We start from the raw sequence: 22,224 nt of genomic DNA, 5'->3' as shown, positions 1-22,224 counted from the left end.
CCTCTCTTTGGGACAGGTGGACATGGAAGCTGTGTGGAGCATTCTGCTCACCCTAGGCCTGCTCTCTACATTGGGTCAGATCACAGCAACAGAGCAGAGAGCGATGAGATGCTGCCACAGAGAGTCAACAAGAGGGATGTTGTCAGCACTCTTTACCACTTCAGTCCTTCATGTAGACGAACTTGATTTTAGCCATCAAATCCATCAAATGTCTGCTGCAAGCCGGCCCCGCTGCTAGGTGCTGGGGGCAAGTGAGGGCTAATGCATTTTCTGCCTCAAGGACGAGTCTGGTGGAGAGTCGTTTCTCAGAATATTTTCTTATATCGTGGCACTGGTCCAGCCAGGAGACATTCATAAGGCATTTACTCTTGCCTTCATTGATCAAATAAATACTTTGAAAACACTATGTCTAGGAGGGTGGAGACTGAGGGAATGACAGGGAGTAAGATTGACATGGGCCTGGTCCAGAAAATGCACACAGGATGTTGAATTGTAGGTGAATATAGACAGAAACGGAAGTTACTCTCTTTGTAGTATCTGAGGGGGAAAAATATGTAGAAAATGTGTGAGGTAAATAAAATTGCAGAGGGGATGTTTATACACAATTATTTGCCAACTTGGGTGTGTTTTGTTTCATTTTTACCATATATATTTTTTATGTAAAAGCATAATTACTCATTGAAATTCCTTGAACCTTTCCTTCGCTGGTCTGGACAAATTGGGAACTGTTCACAACTGCTCCTTCAGTGGTTTTATATAATTTGGGCAGGCTTTTGGGGTACTGCTGTGTCTTAAGACATTGAAGAAGGTTGTATCTCTAGGCCCTTGCTTCTTACATTTCCCCTGCCTTGCTCAGTGGTTAAATGCTATTTATTTATTTTTTTAAACTACAGTTCAGAGATCATCAGCTAAAGTCATCCATTCCAGCATTGGACAACTATTTACTGAATATCTACTTTGTGCCATGCATAGTTCTAGGCTCTAGGGATTAGCTACACCAGTAAGGGGAAAATGTGATAATAATGGAATAATAATAATAATAATAAATCAGAGAAAGGTAATAAAGTGCTATTTATTACCTTCTAGTATATTAGCAGGTCAAAAAAAGCAATGGAAAAAATAGAGCAAAGTGTAAAGGGAATACATTTTGATCTATGCTGGATATATTTTAAAGGTAAGGCTAGAAGGATTTGCAGAAGGATTACATGTGGGGCATGAAATAAGAGAGGAGGCTAGGATGACTCAATATTTTGTCCTAAGAGACTGGATGGATGGAATTGTCATTAGCTGAGATGAGAAAGACTTGGGGGTGGGTGAGCAGCATGGGGAGAGGGGACGAGGAGTTCACTTTGGGGCTGTGATAAATTTGAGGTAGGCGTCCAAGTGGAGATTTTGAGTAGGCTGTGGTTATGGCAAGTAAGGGAGAAGTCAAAGCTGGAAATATGGATTTGAGACTCATCAAATAGAGATGATACTTAAAACCATGAAACTGGATGAGGTCACTAAAGGCATGACTCCCGATAGAGAAGAAAGAGCTGAAGGCCTGAGTTCCAGGAAATGCCAAGGTGAAGAGTTTGGGAAGAAAGTCAGGGAACCAGATAAAGAGAATAAGAAGGAGCAGATGTTAACTAGGAGACTGTGATCTAGGGGTCCAGGAAATAAGACTTTTTGGAACAGACAATGACTCAATTGTGTCACAATTGATGATGGTCTAGTAAAGATGAAGGTTGAGAACTGACCATTGGATTTTGCCTCTTGGAAGCCATGGGTGTGGTCCACTATGGCCCCACCCACCCAGCATGCCTCCTGGGCATGCTTTGTGCCCCCTTTATGACATACTTCTACACGGGGCAGGGACACAATCTATTCAAATAGCCAGGCCCTCACAAAATAGCTTACCTCTGCAATCCTGTAGTCATCCTCATTAATTTAGTTAGGCAACGCTAGTGAGCACTGCTTGCATACCAGGACCTATCTAGATGAAAATAAGTGTGTTAAAGTCAACCACACAGTCTTCTTCCCCTAGATATCTTACCGTCTAGGGAGGAAAACATGGTGTCTGGGCTCTATTATAGCCCTAGGAAGTGATTGAGGTAGGATAAAATTATGGAAGTTCAGAGGACGAGAAATTTCCCCTGGGTGTCAAGATTGAGTCCATGGCTGACTTGAATGTGGTCTTGAAGGATGAACAGCATTTGGAAAGGAGAAGGCGGAGTGAAGAAAGAGCTATTTCAGACAGAGGGAACTACCCGAGCAAGGGTGTGCAGTGAGACAGCTGGAAAGGAGACAGTGGGCTGACGGGTAGGAAATGGGAAGGAGAGACCGAAGTGGGAGACCGGGCCTGGAATTAGTGGCTGGGCTTTATGTCTTGGTCAATGGGGAAATCATTAAAGGCTTTTCAGCCACGGAGTGGCGCGGGGATCTCTCCGCTGCTTCAGGAAGAGCCATCTGGCTGCGTGTGCAGAACCGTCCAGAAGAAAGGAAGAGAAGAAGGACCTAAATTAGGGCAGCGGCAGTGGGAGGCAGCAGGAGGGGTGACGTGAGACACAGAAGAGGCAGGATCCGCAGGACATAGCACTCCAGAATGCAGGGTGCAGGGCGTGGAGCAGGGGCTCTGGGCCCTCCCTGAAAACCACAGGAGCCTTTTGAAGTGCAGTGGCCTAGGCAGTCACTGGTCACTCATACTTGTCACTTCCACCCCCATCCTCATTGGGACTGTGTGTGCTTGAGCTTCACCTCATTAATGACATAAAGCTTGCTTATTTTTGGAACTCTGTGATTAACACAGTTTCTGCATTTAAGAAACAAAGGAGCTTTGCATTCCAGGACTCTATGCCTGCACTTTAAAGAGGTAATTTTGGAGATGTGAGAGATGAGTGCTGGCAAGGGCCCATCCAGGCCACCTCCAGCCTTCAGTCTCTGATTTTCTGTCGCGTCTGGTCTGATCAGCTGCACACGGCATTTCCCAAATTGTTGGGCAAAGCAGTTCTCCGAGCCTGGGAAGGGCAATGCACGGGGCCACCCCGGCTGCAGTGCCATAGGAAATGCCAAGTGACCCAGATGGGGCCCAGGCAGCCTGCCTGCTGGTTTTCCCCATAAACCCAGCCCCAGGAGCATGGCCTTTGTACAAAGGACAGAAGCCCTCCCGCTGCTCTGCGATTCTCCCAGCATCAGCTCGAGGGGGCTCAGATGAGCAGGTAATGGCACCCAGGGGGAGCATCACTGATTTCGGTGAGGTTAGAACCCCAGGCTGTGGGGGAAGGGGCTGGCCTGCAGCCAGCGCCAGCATCCCAATTCATGTGGCAGCGTAGGGGGAAGAGCCTTTGTGGCAAGGCTGGCTTCCTCCTGAATCTGCCCATAAAAGGATAAAAGTGCTGCTATCTGGTCGGCATTGGGTAGGATTGCTGATGATAAATTTTTTAAAAGTGTGGATTTTTCCCCCCTTTATGCAAGGCGGTGGGGGGGGGGTAGAGAAAGAGAGAGAGAAAGAGAGGGAGAGAGATTGCTTTCACACAATTTCCAGCCTGTATGTGCTAACAGATGGATTCAGACTCATCTTTTATCTAGTGTTACAGAAGATAAAACTGAAACTGGATGATACGCTGCCTCTTCAATTTACAAGAGGAAAAAAAAAATAAAAAGCTTTTTAAGGGAAGCCCTTATGGTCGAAAAGAATGGTCCAAAATATTGTCTGGCTTTACTCAAAAGGCAAAGTACAGCAGGACCATTTAAAAGTGACTTTTTTTCTCCCTCCCCCTCCCTGACTTCTCCAAAATCTATGATCTCTGTGTCAGAAGTAGGCCAAGCTTTAAGGCTATCATGAATTATATATCAAGAGACATCATTACCCAAGAGTCTTGAACAAATGCCCCATGGTTTAAATTTTACAGACATTTTTCCCCCCTCGGTGGCAGCAATTTCTGTCTCTGCCTTCTTCCTGAGATGGAAAAGGAAAGTGTTTTTACAAAATGCACGAGGAGATGTTATGCTAATAAAGGTGATTGTGCAGTGATTGGAAACTGCTCTGTTCTCTTCGGAAGGCAGCTTTTGTCCCGCACACGTTGACCCTGCATCCAGGTACTCAGGCGGGCAGCCTGCTCTGGCTTTGTCTTGTCTGATTCCAGCAAGAGACAGACACCCACAGAGCCGGGGCTGACAGAGGGGAAACCCAGGAACTGGGCATTTCAGCACCCACCCTTTATCATCTGACTATCAGATATGCTTCCCCCACCTGTGTATTCTCTAAGATTCAAGAAGGGCTTTATGAAAATAATCCTTCTATCTGAAATGGAAGGTATCACCTGGGTAAATAGGAAAGGCAAGTGTTTGGTGTTTGCTTTTTTGCCCCCGTATAGCTCCTGAAGGGATTAAATTTTAGCCCAGAACACAGGCGCTGAGGACGTGATGCAAGCCCTGGGCACAGGACTGATAGGGCATCCAGACAAGAATGCCTGTGGCTGTAGGAAATGGTCTTCTCTGCTCCACACCCCATAATCTCCCTCCCAATTCATTTTTTGGGGGGAGGGGGGCCAGCGGGTAGTGTGTCTTTTACATTGCTGAGCTCTCCTTTATACAGCCCAAGAGAAGCTATTCCTTATATAGGCTTCTCATCTTTTTTTAATCTTTAATAATCCTTTTTTTAAAGATTTTATTTATTTATACATGAGAGACCCAGAGAGAGAGGCAGAGAGGCAGAGACACAGGCAGAGGGAGAAGCAGGCTCCCTTTAGGGAGCCGGATGCGGGACTCGATCCCAGGACCCAGGATCATGACCTGAGCTGAAGGCAGATGCTCAATTGCTGAGCCACCCAGGTGTCCCTTTAATAATCCTTTTATTAAATATCTCCCTTTATTATGCTTTGGGATATGGTGGGCACACCGTGTTTTTAGCATTTTAGAGATGAAAGCTGGCGTGGAGATGTGACTACGGTCACTGTTAACTAGAGCAGTGAAGTATACGCATATCTCCACACACACACGCATGCGGGGTATAGAATACAAACCTGATGGTATCACCCAGCCACTGCCAAATAACGAAAGGTGAACCCTGTGATCCAGGTCTCATTTGGAGAGTAGATTCCTTCATGAGGCTTTGCCAGTGCTCTGTCTTCTGGCTCAACCCCTGCCTCAAATTTTGCCCAGGCTTCCCACCCATTGCACTTTCATCATTTTCAGCCATGCCCAACCTTGTGGAGTTCCTTACTTCCTGAGCCTCATCACTTCTGTCTGTACATATTGTCTCACAGTGACCTGATCCTGAGCACCCTCCCTTCCCACGTTCCTCATGTCCATGGCTAAGTCCTGTGTGGATTCCAGACTCAGGGCAGGCCCTCCTGTGAAGCCTTAATCCCCCAGATTCCCACTGTGTGGGCTAGGCCTCCATTCCTGGTCCTTCCACATCAGCAGCCCACGCTTCCCATCGCAGCAACTGCCACACTGTATTTTTTTTTCTTTTCTTTTCTTGTTTTAAAGATTTTATTTATTTATTGAGACTCAGAGAGAGAGAGAGACAGAGACACAGGCAGAGGGAGAAGCAGGCTCCATGTAGGGAACCCGACGTGGGACTTGATCCCGGGTGTCCAGGATCACACCCCAGGCTGCAGGCAGCGCTAAACCTCTGCGCCACTGGGGCTGCCCCACACTGTATTTTCATTGTCACTTCACGTATGTATCTTTTCCGGGAGCTGAGGAGCTACTAGCACACGAGTGAGGCACCACACTTGGCCCTCAGAATCTTCATCTCCAGAGTGGAAGAAGTTCTGGAAGGTAGCCATAGGCTGCATGGGGGTGCTTGGTGGGATTCTTTGTCCCTATCACTGTTCCTCTACATGCACCCCAAACAAGGAGTCGGCCCACCAGGCCGGGCTTGGTGACTATCCTGTGTCCCATTCCTGTGTGTGATTGCTTTCAGACCCCAAGATGAGGGTCACCACTACTGTCCCATTTATCACCTCCACTGACCCAGTCCTTTGGTACGTGCCCAGCTGACACAGTTTAGAAGGTTGGTCTCCAGAATCTGTGATGTCTGGCCTGGCACTGAGTCAACAAAGTCACTGGGGGAGAAGCAGGCCGTTAGGATAGAAGGAATACAGGGTTCAGACAGACAGTCCTGCATGAGAATCCCACTTCAAGGGCAGCCCAGATGGCTCAGTGGTTTAGCGCCACCTCTAGCCCAGGGCCTGATCCTGGAGACCTGGGATCGAGTCCCATGTCAGGCTCCTTGCATGGAGCCTGCTTCTCGCTCTACCTGTGTCTCTGCCTCTCTCTCTTTCTCTCTCTCTCTCTCTCTCTCTGTGTCTCTCATGAATAAATAAATAAAATCTTAAAAAAAAAAAAAGATCTGCTAAAAAGAATCCCACTTCTTTCATTAATGGGTGATCCGTGTGATCACTAAAGGCTCTGAGCCTTCGTATCTGTCTCAGTAAAATGAGGGAGAGTGTTGTATGAAGCTATGTTTTAATAACGAGATTATTTTATAAAGTATTTGGTACATAAAGGATATTCAAAAATATTGAGCATTAGTAGTATGGAAAAGTCCAGTTTCCAATCCAGTGAATCAGATGATTAAAAATATACCTAAATGGGGATCCCTGGGTGGCGCAGCGGTTTGGCTCCTGCCTTTGGCCCAGGGCACGATCCTGGAGACCCGGGATCGAATCCCATGTCGGGCTCCCGGTGCATGGAACCTGCTTCTCCCTCTGCCTGTGTCTCTGCCTCTCTCTCACATTCTCTCTCTCTCTCTCTCTCTCTGTGACTATCATAAATAAATAAAAAATTAAAAAAAATATATACCAAAATGATTCTTATCATTGCTGAAGAAGTAAGGCCTCATATTGTTGCTTTAGGGATTACAACTTTAAAGTAAAAAAAAAAAAAAAAAAAAAGGAAAGAATCTGTGGAAGGCATAAGCATCAGAATAATAATAATAATAATAATAATAATAATAATAATAATAAACCACTAGCTTGTCTGGGCTCTTATTTCTCTTAGGCGGGGTTGCCTTATGTCCATTGTGGGCCTAATGAGACCCGTGTTGCCAGGGTGTGGATGTGAGAAATGAACGAGAGATGAAGGGTGGAAAGGGCCGTGCTCAGCCAAGGGCAGAGCTGGTTCTCAGTAAGTGGTTTTGAAATTTCTTTCCCTGAAGCTGTTCTCCCATCTGTGAATTGTGTCTGGATTGTAACCAGCGTGTTCCTCAGCTCCAAGCAGCCTCAGAGTTCAGTGCAGAGATCCGAACAAGAGCAGTTTCTGGGCACTTGGGGAAAAAAATAAAATAAAATAAGGCATCTGAATGAAAGTCAGGACAAAACGGCAGCGGGCCTGGGGCGGCCCACCTCGTCCCTGGGCCCCGGGCTCCTGGGCCACAAGGCCCAGGGGGACGCCAGACAGTTTCCCAGGTGGCCTCCAGCTCTGGCATCCTGTGAGTCTAATTTATAGTTGAGTGAGTTGTCATTCACAGACCAGGAAGGGCCAAATTACCCTCATTATTCTGCTCGCAGCTCTGGTGCCTGGGAAGCCGCTGGGTCCTGCCACCACTAGAATTAGCTCGAAACCCTTGGGCTTTTAATTAAAGGGCTCTGTGAGTCCGATGGTTTGTGGTCAGATGCAGATCATCGGGGAGGCACGGAGGGAGGTCCTCTGTCCTGCCACCGAGGCCCTGAGAGATCGGCCGCCTGTCTCAGGCCTGGGACAGGGAGTCGGGGGACTTCCAGGAGGGGCTCGTGGCTAAGCGTTGGTCCCCGAGGCCTGGGGACAGCTGACGTCCCGCCCGGGCTGCTTGGGTTGTGGCCGCCGTAGGCCTGGAGTAGTTCTTCCCCAGCGCTCTTTCGGCCTCGGGTGGCCTGTGCTAAATGCATTTGCCATCCCACGTGGTACAAAGAATAAAAGGATTGTCTTTAAAAAGTGGTTTCTGAAGGTGGAGAAGGCAAGGCTGCCTGCTGTGTGTTTTTAACAATTGCCTCCCCAGAGGAGGCCTGAAAACCTCACCTTTCAAGATGTTTCAACTCCTATTAGGAAGCGACTTTAATCAAGTTGCTCTTTTGACCGCTGCTGCTGCTGCTGCTCCTGCGATTGCCAGACTGGTGATTATTTGTCTAACCGGAGCCTCCAGGGCTGGAACTGGACACCATTTCCCTCCCAGAGGAGGTGAAATTGTATAAGTTACATTCTCCCACCTGGCATCACCTTGCGGAGGGGGGCGGTTGTGCACACTGGAGTGTGAGCTTTCTGGAAAGAGCACATCCTGCTTTCAGAGCCATGTGCTTTTCCCACAAACCATGAGTGAGCATGTACTGTGTGCCTGGCACCATGTCTTGTTCCTGTCTTCTCTCGCTGTGGCCTGCATCGCAATGTTCCGCACCCATCGGCTGTCTAGGGTTCCTGCAGACTGACCCAGGTCCCCTTAATTTTTCTCCTGGATGCCACTGTGTGTAGGGAACTTGAATGGGCCACTGTGTTTGGATATCTTACGTTGGGGCTTTTCAACTTCAGCACTACTGACATTTTGGGCAAATTAAGTCATTATTGTGGGAGACTCTCCGATGCTTTGTGGGATGTTTAGCGGCATCCCAGGCTTCTACACTGATGCCAGTAGCACCACACACACTCCAGTTGTGACAGCCAAATACATCCGCAGACTTTACATTTACCAAGATACCCTTATGTCCCTTGTCTTTGTGTACATAGTTATACGTAAGGATTTTGTTGCTCTCCTTTTATAGCTAATGTAATTGAGGGCCAGGAAGGGAAGACTTGCCTATCAGTGAGTCTGGGAAAGAGCTAAAGTTATAATTTAAGCCTCCTGTCATCCCAACCCAGCGTCCTTCTTATGGATCCATTTAATGGTGTGCTGGTAAATGTTTAATAACTGATTCTCCAGGAAAAACAAACCTGATTAGGAGTGGTTGCCAATTTCATGGTTCAAGTATTCATTCCCATCACGGCTGGTTTCTTCTCAAAAGACATCCCTGAACCAGAAGTTGGGAGAAGACAGATATAATTGGCTCTGGTTCGCTGGTGCCTTCTAGCTTCAGGATGCCACTGGGCCCTTGCTCTCTTTTGGACCATGTGCTTCCACCCCATTCCCACTTCCCCATCAATAGATATTCTGGGAGATGCCATGGGGAAGCAGTAGCCTGGTGAAGGCTTCGATCACCTCTTTGGATAAGTACAGAACAGTTAGAGTAAAATTTTCTCCCTCTCCTGGTAAATCACCATTTGGTTTCATAATCTTTTCACCTAAGGGGCTGCAGGAGCAGGACAGCTGTGGTCTTAGAGCAGAAACCTCAGGGAGCTCATCAATAGGAGCTCCTGGATAGAATCAAGTCCTGAGCAGGGTCTAAGGGCTGTTGGTCAGCATCAGTCATATTGAGTGTGAGGTACCCAGAGGCACAAGGTAGTGATGACCACAGGGTTATTGGACTTAACCATTCTGGAGGGTGGAAGTAGGATCTTAGCTGGAGTTTTAGGCCAGATATGAACTTTGACTTCCGTAAGCCTCAGTTTCCACACCTGTGAAAGGAGAACTAGCTTATGCCTGGAGCCTCAGGGGTGTGCTCACCCACTCAGTTGCTTGAAGGATTGGCTGGTTGTCATAGTAGTATAAGCTCATCAGGCCTAAGGACTTGGCTTTTTCACCTTGGCCATGGGTCAGTGCTGTATCTCCTTCTCTTTGGTCCAGCCTTAGACCGGGGGGGAGCTGGACTGTGGGAAGAACCCTCAGCTGGTTATCAAAAGACCTGGGTTCTTGTCCCAACTCTGGTACCACCTCATTACATAACCTTGGGAAGTAGTTCAGTGTGACTAGAATGTGGGTAGCCCCACGGGAAGGGTGGGAGCATGATGTGGCATTTGGATTTTATCCTGAAGGCGGTGGGAAGTGCTTGAAGAGAAGACACGTCATCGGAAGTGTGCTTTAGAAAGTTCTCTCTGCAGAGCACAGGGCCGGAGTCCAGGCAGGATGAAACCAGTTAGGGGGTGGTTCAACAGTCCAGTCAAAAAGTGATGAAGCAACCCACAAGCATGAAGGCTGAGTGGCATAGACGGAAAATGTTACAAGAGTTCAGGGAAAGGAGAGATCAGAAGAGTATCCAAGAAGACTTCCTGGAGGAGGTGAGGCCGCTGCTTATTTAGAAGGATGGAGATGTATGGAGGTATAAGTCTAAGGCTACAGAACAGGGCAAGAAAACATGAAACTGCAGTAAATCACATTGGGCTTAAACTGAGAATTTATGCAAAGGACTTGTTGACGGAGCAACTTGAATGCTAGTGTTCGGAAAGTGGATTCTGTTCGAAGGGGGTGGGCCTCACAGGGAAAGTGCATTTTCTTGTGGTCAGCTTCCAAGGAGCTTGGATTGCAGGCATTCTCCTGTCTGTTGGTCTCACTTGCTTTTTTGCCTCGGTGAGATATGGGGTGCCTGGGACCCTGATAAGGGGTGCACCCACTGCGGGGGAAGGCACAGTCCCTCTGAGTCCTAAGGATGAACGCCACGCTGAATGCTGACATATGACTCCTGATTCGCCTTGCAGCAGGGGCCCAGGAAGGGAGCAGCTGTGCTGTTGTGTGAGTGCAGTCCCCAGTATTTGTCTGCCTAGGCCAGGGTGACCACTGTCCCCCGAGATAAGCCGCCTCCCAGCTGTCACAGGTATGTCCTCAATCATTCCTCCTGGTGTTGACTCTGAGTCTCTACCCCTGCTAAGGAGGATGGAAATGCCCCGTTTTCTCACGTGCCAGTTTCAAGAAAATGTATCTGTCCCTGTCCACAAGGCGAAGGAAGGCCAGCCAGCCTTGCAGCACCCAAGGTAAATGAGATTTGGGCTTCTGGTGAAATGTCAGGAAGCTGAGTTTGCTGGGAAGTGGCACGAGCTAGGGAACATAAGCTCTGAGGCTCATGTGAGTAAACAGGCTCAGAAGGGAAATGATACCCACGTCACACTGGTAGGACCAGGACAGAAAACAGACACCTTCTAGACCTCGGCGTATCCCTGTTGGGTTTGGATCGGGCCATTCTACAGGAGGGGATCCATTTGCATGGCATTCTAGCAGAGGCCTGCCTAGTGAGAAGCTCACTTTCACGAATGGCAGTGCATATCCTAGGTTAGGCTCTTAGTCCATTGATGGGATCCATTGATGGGCTTTCCCAAGTTCCAAGGACCTCTTCATTATGCAGGTGGCAGTGAATGACTTGCCCAGTGCCTTTGAGATTTGGGGTCAAAGCAGAGACTGTAGCCCAGTCCACCAGCTTCTCAACTCTCTGGTCCCATGGCATAGGTGCCGTCTCTATTAAAACACCCAACATAAGCTGCCTAAAAAGTGCCCCCTGTTGTTGTAGGCCAGGGGCTGGTGGGAAGCTCACAGGTGGTTTGTGACACTCGGATGGCATTGGCCGTGGGGATTCGTGTGGCTTTGGGAGCATGAGTGCTGCAGATGTTGGCACAGAATGCTAGAGCACGCCACAGTCTTGGACAGCAAATGACTCCAGCCAGATTGGCTTTCACATTGGGCTCAGTGCAATCTGGCCATGGCACCATTTCTTAGTTTCCTCCTCCTGGGCAGCTCTGGCCTTGAACTTCATAGCAGTCATTTGAGATGAGAGTCACTACTCTCATCGTGTAGGTCAGCTTTGCCCACTGATTTAGGAGCAGTTATATTTGCTAAAGTTCACATAGGGGCCAAGTGCAGCATTGGTCACTTTTAATGTTGGGTAACCCTAACAACCCTGAAATGGATGGGGTGGGGGTGCGGTAAGGTGCAAAGAAGTTCTAGTTCACAACTGATGGACTCAAGACCCTGGGCTCTTGCCACAGCTCCATCCTCCCACTAACACTTACAAAAGTGTTTGATGTACTAGCTCACTGTCAGAATCACGGGAAGCGCCAGTGCGGGTAAAGTCCTTCACAGCTTGACACCTGTCTCTTTTCCTACCATCTCCGCTCCCTCTTCCATTCTTCCCCAGCCACACTGAGCCTTCAAGGAAGCCAAATTTTACGAATCCAGCCATCAGTACTCGCCACTTGTGCGGGACCTTGGGCTAGTTAACAATAGCTATAACTACCCTATAAAGATAAGTAAGACATGCCCCTCCTCTTAACCAACTCCCTGTCCAGTGGCAGAAAGAAAACATGAACATAAAGTCCCTTTGATACTTTCTTTAGAAGAGGAAGCTCATTTGATCTTCAAAGTGGCCCAGAGAGGCTGCTGGTGTATATTGCTGCAAGATCTGCGTTTAATAGACTTTCCATCTGAAGATCAGAGATAAGAAGTGACTAAGCAAAGGCCACACAGCCCAGCCACGGCCAAGTTGGGAGCGGACCTAGGTTTCCTTGACCTCTGTAAAGCGTTCCTGCTACATCAAGGCATCCTCCCGGCCTGTGTTCCTGGTGACGGCCGGGCACGGTCTCTACAGGCTGGAATGTTTGTCTCCGTCTTACTGCTCCCTGCCTGTGGAGACAAGGCAGCTGTCAGCTGCTGATGCCTCAGACCTGCTATGTTGTGCCTCTTTCCCTCCGGAAAGGCAACAATCCTATGGGTGCAGCCCAGGAAAGGAGGAGGGGAGATGAACGTTCCCCTGTTGTCTGAGATTTATTTTTTATTTTTATTTTTTAAGGATTTTATTTATTGATTCATGAGAGACACAAAGACAGAGGCAGAGACACAGGCAGAGGGAGAAGCAGGCTGCATGCGGGGACCCTGATGCGGAACTCGATCTCACGACCCTGGGATCACGACCTGAGCCAAAGGCAGACGCCCATCCACTGAGCCACCCAGGTGCCCCTGTTGTGTGGGATTTAATTATACTGACGCTCAGGGTTGTCAGGGAGAGGACACTGGCTCCTTTCAGTTTCAAAACTGTCTCCCCCCCACGCACCGCCCACCCCAGAGGAGGACTTCTGGTTGACCAACACTGTAAAATACCTTCTCAAAGAGGAGGGAGTCACTGAGGGGGTGGAGTTCAGAGAGTGAGATGGGAACTTCTTGAAAAACTGGGCAGAGTTTTCATTTTTTAATATTTTATTTCAATTCAATTTGCCAACCCATAGTGTAACACCCAGGGCTCATCCCACCCAGTGCCCTCCTTCTGGGGAGTCCAGCCAATTAAGCTGGTGTCCTCCCGCCATCCACATGGGGGCACTTACCTTATGGCATTTTGGCTGTGGCAGAGATGTCACGCAGGTGTTAAGCCACGACCCCAGGACATGGAACCGATGTGAACTCGGGAGTAGAGGCCTGGGCCCCTGTCCTGTTCTGCAACTGCCTGCCCCTGGCATTGGCCTTCGCACCTTATGTCAGGAACATCAGCTGTGAGCTGTAGCGTGCAGTGTTAGACGTTGAACCTGGGCTCTGAGGTGTGGCCTGACCCTGCTCACTGTCACCAGCCTCGGCTGCTCCCTCAGCCTCTTGGCATTGCTCTTCTGGTCATTATCTGCATGATGAGGCTGGTGGGAGCCCGGCCATGTCCAGGAGGGCCATGCAATGTGCCACACGGCCCCTGGCACATAGTGGGTGCACGGCGCAGAGCAGTGCCATGCGTTTGTCCCCCTACCAACATCCACTCGTTGACCCCTGACCGTCTGGGATTGCCTGAGCCCAGGCACTCCGGGACATCACCATCTGGACTCTGGGCTGTTCCCAGGTTGGGTTCCCAGCACAAGAGGCTACATGCCAAGATGCAGGAAACCAGAATCAGTCTGGAGAACTGTGTCCAGTCCTGGCTTTTCCCACCTACCTACCTGCTTGGCAGCATTAGATGAGTCCCTCCCCTTCTCTAGAACTCAGGGATCCCCTAAATGGCATTAACAATCATATTGATCCTAGTAATGATAATACTGATGGCAGGAGTGGGTTTACTGGTGCTCCCCCCCAAAAGCCCATGCCCTAACCCCCACAACCTGTGAATGTGACCTGATTCAGAAAGAAGGGTCTCACTTATTCATCAAACAGCACCACATGCAGAAGCTCCTACAAGAAGCAGGTAACAGGTGTTGCTGTGCGAGCTACTGTAGGATGAGGCCTGTGGCTGGTGCCTCTGAGAGCCCCTTCAGGTATGGGTAGACTTCCTGAGCCCAGTGAGCTTCTCTAGAACTGTCAGAAATCACTGGCCTACGAGCGCTGTGATGTTCCTTGATTAAACGAATGCCAGAAACAGCCTCTTCAGAGAACCCACTAAGGCCTGTTGTCTTTCATTAATGTTTCCCTTTACCTGCATTGATGTAGGAGTCTGATTCAAGACTCAGTGCCTCATTTCGAAAGAGCAGCAGGTTCTTTTTCCTCTTGGCCTGATTCCTAAGCAGGCAGATTCTTCAGGAAAGAGTGAAATTTAAAAGCAGGCCGCAAGCGCTGCCTCCTTCCTCCTCGGGCCAGATCCCTGGCCAAAGGCTCCCGCTCGGCACCTCCTGGGGCAGGGTCAGTGCCTGCTGGCCATGGAGAAAGGCAGGCTGTTGTGGTAATGCTGCCCCCGAGAAAGAGGCTCTTGCGCCCTGTCCCTGGACCTCAGTTCTCCAGTGAGTCTGGGTGGCTGCTCCCACACTGGTTGTCCGTCCAGCTGCCTTAGGCTGCCCTGGAGAGGAGAACCACTGAGCCCTCCCATTTGGGGGACTGGCTGGTTATCAGAACAGCTGCACATTCAGGTTCTGGGTGGGAGGGCACAAGGAACCCAATGGTCCTTTTAAAATAGATTGCTAAAACTCGTCACGCCTTGCTTCTTGAATCGTAGCATGACTGCTTTATAATTGGGTTACATCAGCCTGTTTTATATGTAAGGCCTACGAGCCCAGCAGATTGAGAAGGCATTCTGCTGAGCAAAGGAGAGTGAATGGTTGCAAAGGGGCATTTGCGTGGGTTAGAAAGCAGGGGTTCACCCAGGAGAGTCCAGCACAACTAGCCGTAAAAATAACCAGCCCCACGGGGCTCGGGAGTGTATTCGGGTGGACCATATGTCTTGTGTGCCTGGGACAGTCCTGCTTTATGTCTGTTGTCCCAGAGGCATCATTAATATCCCCCCTTTTCACTCTCAGAAGGATCTGGGTTTGGCTGATAAATCACGTGGTCACCCTAATTGTACATCACCTTGTATGTGCCCTTGGTATGGATAATATGTTTAAATAAAAACCTGTACCTGCATGCTTCGACGGCTCTAAAGCTGGCTGTGGGTTAGCGCCGCTGTACCACAGTGGCTGAGGCACGTCACCGTCTCATGGCACATGTGGCTTCGAGGTGAAATCATGAGTCATGTCAAATAGGTAGCGGTTTAGATTCTTTCTCATAGCTCGCTGGCTTTTTGACCTTGAGGAAATTACATAGCTTATCTCGACTGTAAATTGAGAATAATCATACAGACCTCAACGGGTGGTGTCATTATGAAATAATGTACGTCAAGCATCTGGCTTATATCTTGACACATAATGAGCTGCCAACATATGGCATTGCTATTATTATTATTATTATTATTATTATTATTATTATTATCTCATGACCATTATTATTTTGGCTTTAGTCTCTCCATCTGTGACATGGTGAGGGATGATCCCTGTCCTGCCCTGCTCCCCAGGTCCTTGTGAGGCCAAAAACAAGTAGCATCCCCAGAACCTAGTGCCCCTGGGAGTGTGTGCACTGTTCGAGGGGAGGACTTGTGGCAGAGTCTCACTTGCCTCCCTGCCCGGTGGGTCCATCCCTCTGTGACATGGGAAACGGGTTCCCAAGATACCGTCATCCCTTCCACCCTCCCTCAGGACTCTCCCATTCCTGGCCCTCCTCGGCCCTGCCTACTTCCTCCTCTCGTGAACAGAGCTGTATAAACACCAATAAACACCAAAGCCAGAATGCCATTTACTGGTGCTGGGTGACTGGGGGAATGGGGGGGCGGGGTGGAAGGGGATGCCACACAAGAGGGGGCAGGAGCCAGATTCCTGGTTGGGCTGTGAGTTCAATGTTCTCTGCCTGGGGAGTTTCCTCCCTTCCTCTGCGTCTTTTTTTTTTTTTTTAAGATTTTATTTATTTATTCATGAGACAGAGAGAGGCAGAGACACAGGCAGAGGGAGAAGCAGGCTCCTTGTGGGGAACCCGATGTGGAACTTGGTGCCTGGACCCAGAGATCACACCCTGAGCCAAAGGCAGATGCTCAACCACTGAGCCACCCAGGTGCCCCCTTCCTCTGCCTCTTGAATGAAGATGTTTTCTGTTCCCAGCATCCTTACCTTATTCCTTGCCTCTTTCCACTAATTTGCCTTTCTGCATGCCTCACCCTTTCTTTCTTTTCTTTCTTTCTTTTTTTTTTTTCTTGTTCTTTTATGCTCTGAAAAGTGTGGTTACCTAGTGGTTGAGAGTGGGAACTCCACCCAGATTGCCTGAGCTGAAATCTCTTGGCTCTCCCTCCCACTCCAAAGCTGAGAACCTCTGAGGAGCACGTCAGGCTCCTTATCTGAAAAAGGGGGCAAGAACCATGCCTCCCTCGTGTGGCTGCTGGGAGGTCTCAGGAGTCACTGAGCTTGACAAGGCCTGGTGCCCAGTAGGTACCTGCTGAATGGGAGCTATTTTTATTATGGAAAATCCTGCCTGTTTGGATTTCTTCCTGTCGGCAACTGCTCTTGCTGATGCAGGAAGGAGGCTGCAGGGAGGTCTCCTGACTCAGAGTCCAGGCTCTGCTGCTGGTTAGCTGGGACTCTAGGCAGCACACTCCCACCGAGGGCTTTAGTGTCCCCACTTGCTCAGCCTGGGGCTGGGAATGGGTCTCACCCGTGCTTCTCACCGTCTCTCTGCCTTCTCTTTGGTTTGTCACTGCCCTACCCTTCCACTTCTGGAGCCTTTCAAAAGTGGAAGACACACAGCTGTTCTGAGCTCTCCGTGCCTCCATTGAATGGGGCAGAGACACATGACATAGAGAAAATGTCACAGGTCGCTAGACCAGAGGTCAGGAGATGCCTGTTGGAGTCCCAGTTTTATGGTGTAACCCTGGATAAGTCATTTCATGTCTCTTGATTTCAGCTTTCCCATTTTATTTCTTTTTTTTTTTTTTAAGATTTTATTTATTTATTCATGAGAGACACAGAGAGAGAAGCAGGGACATAGGCAGAGGAAGGAGCAGGCTCCCTTTGGGGAGTCCTATGTGGGATTCGATCCCAGGACCCCGGGATCACAATCTGAGCCAAAGGCCAACACTAAACCACTGAGCCAGCCAGGTGCCCATTTTCAAAATGGGGGTAATCACCCCTCTAAAAAGTGACCCAAAATGAGATATTGGAAAGTGTTCTGTTGGCTGCCAGGTGTACAGAAGTAAAGACTCCTGATGGTCTCAGATGGAGCAGGGGGACTGTGGCCACAGCTCCGGCCACGGTCCGTACTGCCTGTGGGGACCCGAGATGGGAGTTGTAAGTGTCCTTCCTTGCCTGACCTCTGTTCTCTCTGAGGGACATCTGGCCCGTGGGTGACTCAGACAGGAAACTACCAGCCATCACTTCAAAAAGCTTGGACTCCTCTCAAAGATATGCTTACTTTGTGTTGTTCTGTGTTTGTTTGGATGGTGGGGGAGTAATTTACAGAATCAAGGACAGATCCTCAGTGCGAGCCGCTCCCTGGGAGGACCTCTGTGACCCTGGAGGGACTCTAAAAGGAGGTGGAGTGTGCTTAGGGCCAGAAACGATAAGTTTCTTAAATGCTGGTCTGTGGACCAGAGCCAGGATGGTGTCATCAAAACTCTCCAGAAGCTTTGACCACTGCTCTGGGGAGGGAATTGTGTGTTTTGTTAGAGACTGGGCTGGCCTGTCAGAGGGCTTCACCTTACCTGCCCTGGTCCCCATCAGGAGGCTGGAACGTGTTAACGATACTAGCACTGAGGCATGATGATTAGGGTTAGCTATCTGTGTAGTTGTGGGTGTTCAACTTAACCAGGTGACTGAGTCCTTCATCCTGACTTTTTTTAGAGCATCTCTAAATAAGCAGAGGGGACAACATGAGTAGGAGAACATTCTGGAAGTACCAGAGAGTCATAGTCTTGCAAAGACTCAGCATTCTACTGGCCTACCCCTCTTAGCCTGGTGGTGGAAGAAGGTAGGGGTCTTGCCGGGCCTCAGTGGGAGAATCATGGCCCTATCATATACACTGACCATGGATTATAATTTTGAGGATGTTTGGGAGAAAAAGCAGTGGGTTTGGGATAGTGCCCCCAATACCTGATTATTTCAACATCTTCTCTCTCGTTTCCAGGTCCTTCTGTGGCACATCTGGCAAGAGGTAAGAGATTTGATCTTACCCCAGGATCCTTCATTGGAAATTCACCTTCTTGACTGTCTAGACCCAAACTTATAGGAAACAGCCCCTGTGTCAGGGCACCCTTTCTTCAGGCTGTGCCCTGGGATGGGAATTTACAAATACAACCCTAAATCCATCGGAAACAAACCTCTTTCCCCCCTCTGCCTCCGCGACCTGGTTTCCCAAAACGCAGGGCCAGCTCCATAAACGTGGGCTCAGAATTCACTTTCTCATGGGGCCAAGGACTTTTGAGAGTTGCTGTGTTTTCCATATCATTTCCTTCCTTCCTCCTCCCCCCCCCTTCACTTCCTGTTTTTTCTTCCTCTTTCTCCACCCGCCAGCCGGGCTCTCCAGCCATGTCCCTTGTTGTCTGAGAACAGGAACAAAGCCCAGAGCGTAGATAATCATGATTTCCTGATGGGCCCTCTCTCTCTCTCCACTGGGAGCCAGGGCCAGGCTCAGCTTCTCTGGGGCACTGGAACCTCTGCTGGGAGCACAGCAGGAAGCATGGCCTTTGGAGCACGCTGTCTGAAAGAGAATCTATCAAGAATAATCCTTCATGTCCTTAAGAGAATTCATAGTTTCCAAAGAACTTTCTCCTGCATTCAAGCAAAAACACTGGAAAAATAAGACAACCGCTAGTGTTTTGGCCAAATAACTAAAGTCTGGTTTAGATGGACAAAACACCAGTGTGGCAGTTAGATGGGAGTTTATTTCTGGTTCTGCACTTTATTCTCTTTATGACTCTGCAGATCATGCTAGTCCTTTGAAACTCGGTTCCCTAAACATTTGGAAAAATGGAGTTAAGGGTACCTCATGGGGAGTTTTTGAGGACAGATCAGGAAAATGTATCTGTAAGACTCAGATGGTATGCCTGGCGGATCTGATTTGCTTAATATATGTGAGATCCCCTTTTGGGTTTTGGTTTTCTGTGCAGAGGAGTGACTGTTCAAATATATAGTACCCAGAAAAATCACATAATAAATGATACCCCTGGGAGGAGGATCCATATCTGTTACTGTGTTTTCCGGAGACAGAGAGAGAGAAAGAGACAGAGACAGAGAGAAAAGACAGAGACAGAGAGACCTACTGGCTGGGCACAAATCACTGAAAAACAAAGCCCACCCACTACCGTGCTCATGGGGCTCCCTATTCTATAATGATATTTTTTCTGATGAGAAATAGAACAGTCCCAACCACATGCCTGAGATAGACTGTTTCGCTAATTTAGCTCCCAGGGGCAAAACTACAAGAACAGCAATCTGGAAAAAAATCTCTCCTCCTTTTTTGAAAAATCGTATTTAAAAAAAAAAACAAAAAAACAAAACAGACTTCCCATTCAGGGTCAGTGACCACTTGTTTGAGAAGTCAGCCTGACCATGAAACTGCTTTTTTAAAAATTCCAAAGGCCAGAGAGTCAGAGACATATTCCAATGTTATTTCTCCAAGTTGCTGAATCCTTGAGTGAGGCTGTTTGCTGCTGAGGCTCAGTTTCCCCAACTACAAAATGAAAGCATTACACAAGGTTATCAGATTATTGCATCAATTTCTTAGAGCCCTGGTAATGTGTAATTCTGGTATTCTCTGTGTTTTCCTTAAAAATGTGTTATTTCTAGAAGAGAACAGGAAATGGCCGCTCAAAGTAACATGACTTGCATTCCCTTTTAGCAGATTATCACTCACATAAGGACAGCGAAAGGACAGGACTCTAGCGGGGGCACAGCCCTGATTTGGGAGCCAGACACACCTCGGCCAGCTTGCTCAGCTGTTTTGTCCCATAAGCCTAGATTGGTGAACCCGAATCACCAGAGAGAGCTCCAGGTAAGAAACAACTGACTTGGGTTATAGCAGACGGCACAGTGATAATCATCCATTTTGGTGGCGAGAATGTGTGATCTGCACGCTTATAGGATACATGAAAGTATTGAGGGTGATCATTTTGCCAGATTTGTCATCTTTGATTAGAAGTCATGCCTCTTAACATCACATACACATAAAAGGAGAGACAAAAACCCCAAAGAAACCAAGGATATAGTTTTGAAGTGGTTAAAGGTCCCTGGGTTTCTACAACTGTATTCTGAGTGGGAGCTGTTGTTACCCTGGGTCTGGTGAGTATTTAGGCAGGAAATAGAGTAGCTTAGAACTACAGGCAGGGACGCCTGGGTGGCTCAGTGGTTGAGGGAAGGTTCCCCTGCCTTCAGCTCAGGGCCTGATCCCAGGGTCCTGGGATCGAATCCCACATCGGGCTCCCCTCAGGGAACCTCCTTCTCCTTCTGCCTATGTCTCTGCCTCTCTCTGTGTCTCTCATGAATAAATAAATAAGATCTTTTTTTTAAAAAAAAAAAAGAAAGAAAGGAACTACAGGCAGGGGAAACAGATTAGGGCTGGAGTTCTAGGTTACTGTCCCTTGCAGAATTCATTTGAGATGAAGCGCAATCCGACTTCCTTTCTACCCATCCTGGTCATGCAAACTTAGGCCGAGCACACATCCTTCAGTAGCAAACTCGGGATGGAATTTTGGTCTCCTGCCACAGGTCTGGCTTGTGTCCCACTTGCTATAACATTTTTTGAGGCATTTTCAATTTGTGCACCGCGCTGCTCCAGCTGCAGGTGGCCAGGCCTTACTGTCAACACATGGATTCTTTGTTGTTATTACCTCCCTCCTCTGGCACCTCCTCCCAATCCTTTATGGACACTTTTCTTCTCATCTGCAAAGACTGGGACACACCTACCTGACTCCTTCATTGAACTCAGACCTGACAGGAGCTGACACCCCCACCAGATGACTAAAGATCTACCGAGGGGCTCAGCGCATTGGGTGCTGGCATTCTAGTGCATCCCCTTAAGTTGGCCCAGGGCACCCACTTAGGATCAGGAGTCACAAAGGAGATGCTGGTACCCTGAGATGGTCATGCACTTGTTCATCTTTCTCCAGTTGCTGGGGTTCCCTTCTGCTGTCTTTTGTCCTAAAGCTCTTCTTCTACATCTAGATATCTTGAGTTTCCTTGAAGACTATAAGGAGAAGCATTTCATACAGCTGAGCATAGCACAGAAGGTAAGACCAGGAGAATTCTAAGATGGTTCCAGTCTAAGTACCTAGGATCATTTTATCCTAGACTTGTTCCTCATACCACATTCTCATTCTTTGGGGGAACAGGATTATCTTGTGGTCTGTTCCTTTCTTTTCTCTTGTGGTTTCTTTTCCTAGGGTGGCCACGAGGCCACAGCATAATTCAGAGGAAGGAGAGGAGCTTTTGGCATTAGACTTGATTTCAAATCTCACTTCTACTTATTAGTTCAGTGATTTTGCTGAGATCATTTTAAATTCCTGAGGTTCTGTTTCCCCATCTGTAAGATGGGGATAATATGCCCTTATGTTGTATACTTGTGATCAGGATGAAAGGAGATAATTTAAATGTATTAACATAGTTTCTTCCTCAAAAAAATGTTAGCTCCTTTCCTCCCCAATCTTATTTAGAGCTACTTAAATATAGCTTTGACTCCCCCATCAGGTTCTCTTAGAACCTTGTGCCTTGCGTGTCTGTTGGCTTTGAGGCACTCATTCAGCCAGCCAGCCATTTAGTCAATGGCTGATGTTTATGAAGCATGTACTACGTGGCAGGTGCCATTCTTGATGTTAGGAATACAGCACAGAATAAAACGAAGTTTCTGTCCTCTTGGGGCTTGCGTTCTCATGGGACTGTAGGATCATCAACAAGGAAACATGCGTACACTGTATCAGGCAGTGTTAAACACTATGGAAAAAAAAGTAAAGCAGGAAAACATAAATAAATGAAGTCAAGCCAGAGAGAGGGGAAGTGGAGAAAGTAGCCACTGCTGTTTTACACAGGGTCCAAGGGAAGACCTCTCAGATTAGGTGTTACTGGAGTACAACCTAAACAAAGTGAGGGAGTGAGGCCCAAAGGAACAAAGCCCTGAGGTGGGAATGTGCTTAGGCATTAAGCAGCAAAGAGCAGCCAGTA

General features: G+C 48.3%; 1 protein-coding gene across 2 annotated transcripts in view; it reads left to right on the top strand.

The window, feature by feature from the left end:
- Positions 1–18,196: 18,196 nt before the first annotated feature.
- CYRIA (CYFIP related Rac1 interactor A) overlaps positions 18,197–22,224 on the top strand; it is a 61,834-nt gene continuing 57,806 nt past the window's right edge. The window contains exons 1-2 of one of the 2 annotated variants that reach the window (XM_038560820.1): positions 18,197–18,223; positions 19,910–20,062. The gene's annotated coding sequence lies outside the window, so the exon portion shown is untranslated. The remainder of the gene's footprint in view (positions 18,224–19,909; positions 20,063–22,224) is intronic. The other variant, XM_038560818.1, reaches the window with a different exon arrangement.

Source organism: Canis lupus, chromosome 17, assembly GCF_011100685.1.
Source record: "Canis lupus familiaris isolate Mischka breed German Shepherd chromosome 17, alternate assembly UU_Cfam_GSD_1.0, whole genome shotgun sequence".
Lineage (NCBI taxonomy): Eukaryota > Metazoa > Chordata > Mammalia > Carnivora > Canidae > Canis > Canis lupus.
This window is presented reverse-complemented; position numbering and strand designations above follow the sequence as displayed.